The sequence below is a fragment of the Lepidochelys olivacea genome (assembly GCF_965140295.1).
Source record: "Lepidochelys olivacea isolate rLepOli2 genome assembly, chromosome: 8".
In the NCBI taxonomy this organism is placed as follows: Eukaryota; Metazoa; Chordata; order Testudines; family Cheloniidae; genus Lepidochelys; species Lepidochelys olivacea.
This window is the reverse complement of record NC_140418.1, coordinates 63,778,201-63,787,691: the sequence shown is the minus strand read 5'-3', so window position 1 is coordinate 63,787,691 and position 9,491 is coordinate 63,778,201. Positions and strand designations below refer to the sequence as shown.

Genomic DNA, 9,491 nt, shown 5'->3' with positions numbered 1-9,491 from the left:
GTTAATTTGATGGCCAAGTTGGGTGATCACATGGAATAATGTTCTACCGATAACCCAGTGTACTGGTCCATATCCCCATACAGTTGGGATCCACGGGCTCACAAAGCACCTGTACAATGCAATTCACTATGTAACCCTATTCTGATAGGTGGTGCTAGCAGCTTATGAATCAAGGGCCAGGATCTGCCAGTGACAGAAGCACCCATGTAGTTTAGCACTGGTTATTCGCTGGTCAGATATCATTAAGCAGTGAGGTTTTTTTGAGAAGCACTTCAAGCTTCCAGAGAGTATTTACAAAATGGAGGGGGAGGTGTCACTCCCTCACTGAGTTCAATTACAGTTTACAATATAGGACGTATACAAAGTTATCTGGGAAAAGTCAGTTAATCACATGTATTCCAAGTCTGGTGCGCCTGCGTCCTGGATGCTCTCCAATGTCCGGTAGCCGAGGGCATAAAACCAGAGGAGCCCCAACCATGCTCTAGTTTCTTCTTACAGCCTGTGGGTGTGAGACAGAACCCCTGCAGCACCCATGTCTCTGCACAGTAAGTGAATGGATGTGTCCAGTAAATATCCATTTAAAGGGAGGCATTCATCTATCTGTATAGTAGAGCAAATACAGATCTACTACTGTTATAATCAATGTCTAAAGTTGCTAAAACAAAAAGGTCAGAGAATTTTTTTCCCCAAAGTGTTTTTAGTTTGTATACTTCTGGCAATAGGAGTAGGGTGGCCAGATGTCTCAATTGTATAGGGACAGTTCCGATTTTGGGGTTTTTTTCTTATCTAGGCTCCTATTACCCCCCACCTCCTGTCCCGATTTTTCACACTTGCTGTCTGGTCATCCTAAATAGGAGGGAAATATTTTAGGGAAGAAATATGATTTTTAAGTTGATAGTATCCCTTTTACTGTGTGAAATAACAGCAACACTAGCTTTGATTTCTTCCTTCCCCCAACTGTTTAGAGAGATGTGCAGGAATGGAAGCCCTCATCATATATTTAGAACCATGAGCACCATTGGTTTCATCTCTCTAGAGAGACTGTTTGTTTGAAATAATCAGTATCCCAGAAAGGTGCATATGAAACTTAAAGTTGATGTGTGGCACCAAGTCTTATAGCCTTGATCAGGGGTCTCTGAGAGTTATAATCAAAGCTTCTCTAACAATTGTGTAAGCTAAGCAAACTGTGCTTGTTGAGTAAAAAGCAATTCTCAACACAATTATAGACAAAATATATTGTTTTAAATCATAGTGAATAATGCAGAAATATACAGCTTAAATCTTGTTCAGTAACACAACCCTTTAAGAAAAATGTACATACATGACGGCAGAATCTCAACTGGTGTAAATTGTCTCTGAGAGTTTACAGCAGCTACGGATCTGACCCATGCTGTATATCTTGATCTAAACTGAACTTTTTGTAACTAAGAAAAGTTTATTTTAGTTTTAAACAATAAAACATTAAGTTATCTGGCTTTCATAGTGTGTGTATTGTGTTACTTTAAATGAGAGAATTAGAGGAAGGAGCCAAAAACATAGTTCAGATGTGAAAAGATCTGATGTACACCTACCAGAGGTCAGAGGATGTAATTAATATCTCACATCCTGGCTCTAAGGATTGTTGGAAACTTCCAAAACGATTTTTAAAAGCCATCTAGCACCTAAAGAAAATAATGACAAGTAATTAGCACAGCACACACCCAGCTTCATTACATCCCAAAGCTTTCCAAGATGCTACTGAGTTGCCTCTGTTGGAAAGATACATAGAAAGGTGGGGGTCAAGCAAACTCTGTTGAAAGTCATTATTGCTTTTACTCAAGTGCTTAACTTTGCACACACTGTGAATACCCCATGACTTTAATGGGACAACTTGCATAAAGGTAAGCATGGTCATGAGTCTTTTCAGAATTGGGACCTTAGCAATTGCTAATTAAAAATCATAAACTCACCATCAAACCAATGCATCAGCTATATGGCATGTAAAGAATGGTCTAAATATCTTTATAAATTGTATCTGCCTAAATATTGATGAAGAGTCTCCATTAAAATTGTTAATGTTTAAAGTAATATATAAATAGTTTACCAACACCTGAAAGTCGGGATGTCCATTCCCCACTAAGACACTTCACTGTCTTTGCCCCAACAATTACATGGTTTTCTTCACATTCATATTTCACTGTATCTCCATGAACATACTGGTGACGGTCTATATTGACAGCTATCCTTTTGGTAATAGGGCGTGGTAATCCACAGTTTTTTTCCTCTTCTGTGGAAAACAGCATAAATATTCCATATTATATTCTTGGCATATATGAAACACATCATCAAAGTCTAAATTAAAATATTAAGATAATTATTTAGGGCCTGATCTTGCTCCCATTATAGATAGTGGAAAAATTCCTATTGACTTAAATGGGTGCAGCATTAGGCCCTTAGTTTGTAATAACATTTGCCTTTCCTCCAAACTCCTCTCCCTCACTTCCCTATGACCTTGATGCCTCCCAACTCCTGTCCATCTTCCAGGACTGTATTCAGCTTCTCTCTCCTCACACCTAAGCTTTGTAAGAAGTGTCACTTATTCCTCTCTATTTGCATACACACAAAATCATTAACTTCGCATTGTTCAAGTTGTATTTCCTCCCAAGAATGAAATCAATAAAATTGAAAGAAATCAATATATACACTCAACACAATACCAATCTCCAAATTGCTAGTAGTTTACTACTATCTGTAGCCAGACAGCCGCCCCCCGCCCCCCAGACCAGCATTGCTGGAAACACAGGAGGAAGCAGGAACAGGGCACTTAACATATATTCCAGCACAGCCTTTGAAGCTGTGAAAGCACAGGTGTGCTGCTACAATGTGCCTCTGGGAACATATACAATAATTAAGCTCACAGCAGGCAGAGGCCCTGTGACAGACATGGCTCTTAGCCCCTACTAAATATCGTGATGCACACACACCAACATCCTAGGTGGGAAAATATTTACCCTGATAAAAGAAATGTCCAGTAGTCGAAACTTATTGTTTCTCTCCTTTGCAAGTGTAAACTACTCTTGCAAAAGCTGGAGTCACCCCGACAGACCAGCCTCAATTTGGCATAAGAAAGGAGAAAGAGAATAAAGGAGTACAGAGGTATAAGTAGGGGACCTACAGCACCATGATTTTTGAGTGCTTTTCACTATCTATCTGCTGGTCAGATAAGTGACAGCCTCCCAAGGCTTCTGCAGCTAAGAGGGTCCCTACGCCTTGTCCCTTATTCGTCTTTCCGCGGAATTGAGTGACCGATCGTGGCTTGGCACCGCTGGAATCGAGAGATGCAAGGAGTGTAAGAAGCACCCACACCTGATCTCCTATCTTTAGTGTACACATATTTTGAAATAGAGCTCTATACTTTGTTTTCTTTCTTTGGGATTGTGGCTTCAGTTTTGTAACTTGTTTGTGTGTGTAACATCTCTACATTTAAATAAGTAGGCACTAGCAATTTTGTAACCACATGATTAGAATCTAGCTTAATAAATTTTGGTAACCATTTATGCATAAGCCTGACTTGTTTTCTCTGGTTTACTGTAAAGCAGCCAACACAATTAAAGAACCTCAGCCGTTTTGGCTCTAAAGCCTGGCCATTAGGTGAGAGTACTAAGAGCCTAGCGTTGAGTTGTGCTGCCTCCATGGGGCAAACTCTTGGGGCACCTGTCAGTCAATCCTGGCTGCCCGCTGCGAAGGAGCTCTGAGCTCTAGCAGTTAAAGTCACGGGTGTGGAGAGGCTCTTAGTGCTGCCATTGGGGCACCTGTCAGTCAGTATTGACTGCCCGCTGCGAAGGAGCTCTGAGCTCTAGCAGTTAAAGTCACGGGTGGTTAGGACCTTGGGGCATCCGTCAGCCTAGCCCGGGCTGCCCGCCGCGAAGGGACAGTGTGTCCTAGCGGTTAAAGTCACGGATGGTATAAACGGGCATAGCTGGCACCTCACCAAACATCCTTGGCCGTCGGCTAACACTATCATGACACTAAACTACGTGCGTGCACGCACCCCCTCTAATCTCCACTTTCAATTAAAAGAAAATCCTGTCGCCTTTAGTGAACACATCGAAGAAGTGAAATATCACACAGCTACTCACCACATTGACTGCTGCAAGTTCCCTGACCCCCACATTCAAAACTTGCCCCTTTTAATCTGCTCTCTTGCTGCTGTGACCATGTCAACCACTCTACCACTGTTTAAAGCCCTTCTTTAACTTGATCTCTTTTTCTTCGCCAAAGTGAAGCTCCTTATTCTCAGTCTTATAAATTATAACTTCCTCCCTGGGTATGACATTTCCTTATACTGCTCCATCCCAAATTCCTACTCTCCTCCCAAATCTTGCTGCTAACCACTCTCTTTATCTTATACTTCATTTCATGTTGCCCCTTCTCACTTATTGTGCAGCATACAGCTTTCCCTCCCTTTTTTAAGCATCCTTGTCTATACTTCCTTGCCATTCAGTTGCTATATGAATATTTTACACGTTTTAGCTATCTCAAATTCCTTGCTGTGTGCACCTACAGAATGCTATAATAATAATAAACACTGAGTAGCACTTCTCCAGCACCCTCTACTAGTGTCTCACTTTTATCTAAAAAGAAAAGGAGTACTTGTGGCACCTTAGAGACTAACCAATTTATTTGAGCATAAGCTTTCGTGAGCTACAGCTCACTTCATCGGATGCATACTGTGGAAAATACAGAAGATGTTTGTTTTTATACACACAAATCATGAAAAAATGGGTGTTTATCACTACAAAAGGTTTTCTCTCCCCCCACCCCACTCTCCTGCTGGTAATAGCTTATGTAAAGTGATCACTCTCCTTACAATATGTATGATAATCAAGGTGGGCCATTTCCAGCACAAATCCAGGTTTTCTCCCCCCCCCGCCCCTTCACCCACCCCAAACAAACCCACTCTCCTGTTGGTAATAGCTTACCTAAAGTGATCATTCTCTTACAATGTGTATGATAATCAAGGTGGGCCATTTCCAGCACAAATGTGCCAAGCAAGCTTTTGTGTAAGATCATAGTCCAGCATTTATAAGAGGCAGTTGATAGCATTTTCAGAAAAGAGCAAGCCGGTTTTCAGAAAATGTGTGGATGCACAGACCAGACCTTCACTCTATGAAACATAATAGAACAATGCTTAGAATGGCAACGACAACTCTACATAAATGTCATAGACTTTGAGAAGGCTTTTGACAGAATTCACAGGACCAGCCTATAGTGCAGTCTGCGGACACATGGAATCCCTCTCCGTATCATCAACATCATCAAAAGCTTCTATTCCAATTTTACATACAGTATTGATTACAGTGAGCTCAGTTTTGAAGTCAAAACAGGAGTACGTCAGGGGTGTGTCATGTCTGCAATCCTCTTCAACATTACCATCGACAGGATAATGTGGTGTACAACAGAATACATGCCTAGAGGCATTAGATGGACACCCTTCTTATTCTTTGAAGACCTGGACTTCACAGATGATCTCGCTCTCCTATCACATACAAAACACCATATACAAGAAAAAACAACCCAACTCAACACATTCCGCCAGCAAATTGGACTGAAAATCAACAGCAATAAGACAGATATCATAACCTTTTATATTGCCTCACCATCACCAGTATGCATAGAGGATCATGTGCTCACCATAAGAATGGCCTTACTAGGTCAGACCAAAGGTCCATCTAGCCCAGTATCCTGTCTTCCAATAGTGGCCAATGCCAGGTGCCCCAGAGGGAATGAACAGAAAAGGTAATCATCAAGTGATCCATCCCCTGTCGCTCATTCCCAGCTTCTGGAAAATGTAGAAACATTCACATACTTGAGCAGCACCATCAGCCAGGATGGTGGAACAAGCCAGGGCATCTGGAACAGAATCAATAAAGCCAGGAATACCCTCACGAGCTTAAATTTAGTCTGGAAATCAGCAAAATACAACACCAAGAATCAAACTCAAGATTTATCAGAGCTGCATACTTTCAACACTACTTTATAGTGCAGAATGCTGTGGAATGACAAAGTATGACATGCCAAACTGTCTTCATTCCATACAACCTGCCTCAGAAAAATCCTTCATATCTTTTGGTCCAGAACAATTTCAAATCAAGACCTATTCACACAGTGTAGCCAAGAAGATACGAGCACCATCATTACCAGGAGGCGTTGGAGATGGATTGGCCATATGTTTCTGATGGAAACTGATTCCATCACCAGAGTAGCAATAAGATGGACACCTGAAGGCAAGCAAAAACAAGGACACACAGAAACAACATGGTGAAGAGCTGTGGAAGCTGAGCTGAAAAATTTGGAGCACAACTGGGAAACCATTGAAAGACTTGCCAGAAACAGACAGGAGTGGAAGAGCTTTGCTGCTGCCCTAAATGCTAGTGGTGTTTACTAATTAACTAAACTCTACGGGAATGTCCAGGTTATCAGACATCCATTGGGGAAGCTTCCAGAAGATCTTATAGTTGTCTGGCTGAGCTGGGACAGCTGACATGCTAGCCTCATCAGGCAAGAGTGAAGAAATAGCCATAGAAATAGGCTGGATCTGTCTCTTGCCCATTATCTTGCTCACTATCTTTGTGGTGTATACCAGAATAGCTGAGGTCTATGGTGGGAAAATACCTGAGTTTAGAGGCAGGAGCAGTAGATGGTGCCCTTCTTCTGGTTCCCCCATAGAGCCAAGAATGGCTAGGAAGGCATGAGATATGGGTGTGCTGCAACAGGCCACAGAGAATACCATAAAGACTACCATTGAGACTTTCCTATGCCCCCTTTTATAGGCATGTCCTCAGCATTGACTGTCTGAGTAACCTGGCTCACGGGAAGAGGAGTATGACATATCTGTAAGAGACATTGCTCCACGCCTTTCAGATGCAGAGGAAGAGAAAGAGTATCTCTCCACCACAGGTGGAGCCATTCTTTCTGGAGTTCTGGAAGGTCCTGCAGTATCCTGCACTGGCATTGAGCTGATAGATATAACTGGATCTGAGGCCAAATGCTTCCTAGTAGAGGCCAGGAACAGTGGCTCTGGCTAGTCAGTTACCACAAAGTCACCCAGTATTTTAGTCTTACAGGTACTGATTAGGCTGAGTCCAAGATTGTTTTTTCTATATCTAGAAGCATTGTAGGTAACTCAGAGGGAATATGATTACTTTAATAACTATAACACTAAACTAACAACTCACTAGAGAGAAAAAAACATTCACTTACTGTGCAAAGACATGGACACTGCAGGGTTTCTGCCTCACACCCACAGTCTTTTGTACACAGGAAGCCTGAAGCACTTCTCAAAGAAACCCCACTGCTTAATGATATTTGAACCTGTTGCCAGCAAACAGACAATGCCAAACTGAAGTCAGTGCTTCTGTCACTGGCAGATCCTGGCCTCTGATTCATAAACTACTAGCACCACCTAGCAGAATAGAGTTACATAGTAAATTGCATTGTACAGGTTCTTGGTGATCTCAGCTGTACAGGCACATGGGCCAGTATACTAGGATATGGGTAGCAAGCTGGAACATTTGATCACCTAATGTGGCCACCTAAGTAACATAATATTGAGGTTATTAAATTTCTGAATATACCTCAGTATTGATGCTCAAATTATGAATTTATAGTGTTTTGAAATTTTTTTGCCTGAGATTACTGTTCTAGACTTAATCTTCTGCTTCTTTGTATAAAAGGAATGATTAGTAATCATTTCTTCCTTAGACTAATTCAGCAAATAATAAATAATAATACTGTGGTTATACTCCTTTTAGAACTTTCCTTTTAGGAAAATAAGGGCCCCCCTTCTCCAGGGAACGGAGACATCCCTCCCTTGTTCTTGCCACAATATGCTTCAGCAATGGAATACAATTGCCGAACTTTCCAGAAAATACTAGGATCTGAGGCCACAATCCAGCAAAGCATCTAAGCATGTGCTTAACTTAAAGCACAAGTAGTGCCATTGACATCAAAAGTAGTCATATAGATTGCAAATAGTAGTAATCTTTCTTAGAGTGAGCCATCTAGTAGCAGCACAAATATTAGTGTGACACTGTCCCAGACTGAAACTCTTCCTATTAGTTCTGCCTCAGGTGAACATTGAAAATATCCTGAGATGTATTAAAGAGGGTTTCCATGAAGATAGGAGTTTTATGAAACAGCTAAATGATAATGAATAAAGCCAAATATATAATTTAGCTGTTATCCATTCAGACCTAGAATAAGAACATTGCAGAGATGTATAAGCTGAAGTCTTCAACTTTTGTTGTGGTTTATTGTGGTTGCCTTTTTATATGCTCCCATAGCTCTTACATTTCCCTTGTATTGTATCTGTATCTGCTTTCACATAAGCTCATTCTTTCATGCTAGTATATCTCTGCTTTCCCTCAAATAATGTATTTCCATAGCACACAAAACGCTGACAGGAAAAAATCCCCAAACAAGACAAGGTGTGAGTGAAACAGATCCCTACATGCCCCCTGAATTTTCCCAGCATCCCCCAGTGGTCAACTAGAAATATGCAGTGTTGACAATTTAGTCATTGGGTGGAAATCTGAATCGAAATTGAAACATTAATACACACTTTAAGAGCATATACAGTATATGATAAAATATTTTGTGAAGGAGCAGAGAAACTGCCGCCTGGCACAGCCAGATGGCTATAGAAAAGTAGTGAGAAACAGGTATATTAGCCCCAGGCTAAACAAATCTCTGTTACCATGACAACCAAAATGGCAGTTGGTCCAGGTCAATTAAGACACCTGGGGCCAATTAAGAGCCTTCTAGAAAGCAGTGGAGGCAGCTAGGTTGATTGGGACACCTGAAGCCAATCAAGGGCTGGCTGGAATTAGTTAAAAGCCTCCCAGTTAGTCAGTTAGGGGTGCATGTCAGGAGCTGTAGGAGGAAGCCATGCTGCTGGAGAAACTGGGAAGTACAAACCCTATCAGACACAAGGAAGGAGGCCTTGAGGTAAGGGTGAAGTAGATGTTGAGAAAATGGGGGCTGCTGTGGGGAAGTGGCCCAGGGAATTGTACTTTTCCTTTTTCAGAAATCAGCTACCAATAGCCGAAGTAGAGGGTAGGCCCGGGCTCCTCACCCCAGGCTCCCCCACTCTCCCTGATCAATCACAGAGACTGTGAGACAACAGAGACTGTTTGAGGGAGGGTTGCTTTTTCCCACCGCCCTTGCTGGCTTATGATGAAAAGGGCTCAGAAAGATGTGACCCTTGTCTCTAGAGAGAGAAGGGCTATGTGGGCGGTCATAGTGAGCTTCTGAGGCTAGCATAATCCACCTGGAAGTGCAGGAGACGAGGTCACTGAGACGAGGTCAGAGCTTTGTCACAACTGGTGTTGGGAGTAGGATCATTTGTTCACAGTGTGGTGGAAGAAAGAGGTAAAAAAAAGTGCACTGGGGTTTTGTTTTGTACCACAATGCAGAAGGTCATGAGAGCTCTGGTGCAAGCCACAGTGGCC

General features: G+C 42.0%; 1 long non-coding RNA gene across 1 annotated transcript; it reads right to left on the bottom strand.

Moving 5' to 3' along the window:
• On the bottom strand, positions 1-7,502 carry LOC311525637. The gene is made up of 5 exons (XR_014712832.1): positions 7,243-7,502; positions 4,962-5,146; positions 2,084-2,266; positions 1,572-1,661; positions 1-600 (listed from the first exon to the last, which is right to left on the bottom strand). It is a non-coding gene; the product is annotated as an uncharacterized lncRNA (long non-coding RNA).
• Positions 7,503-9,491: the final 1,989 nt, after the last annotated feature.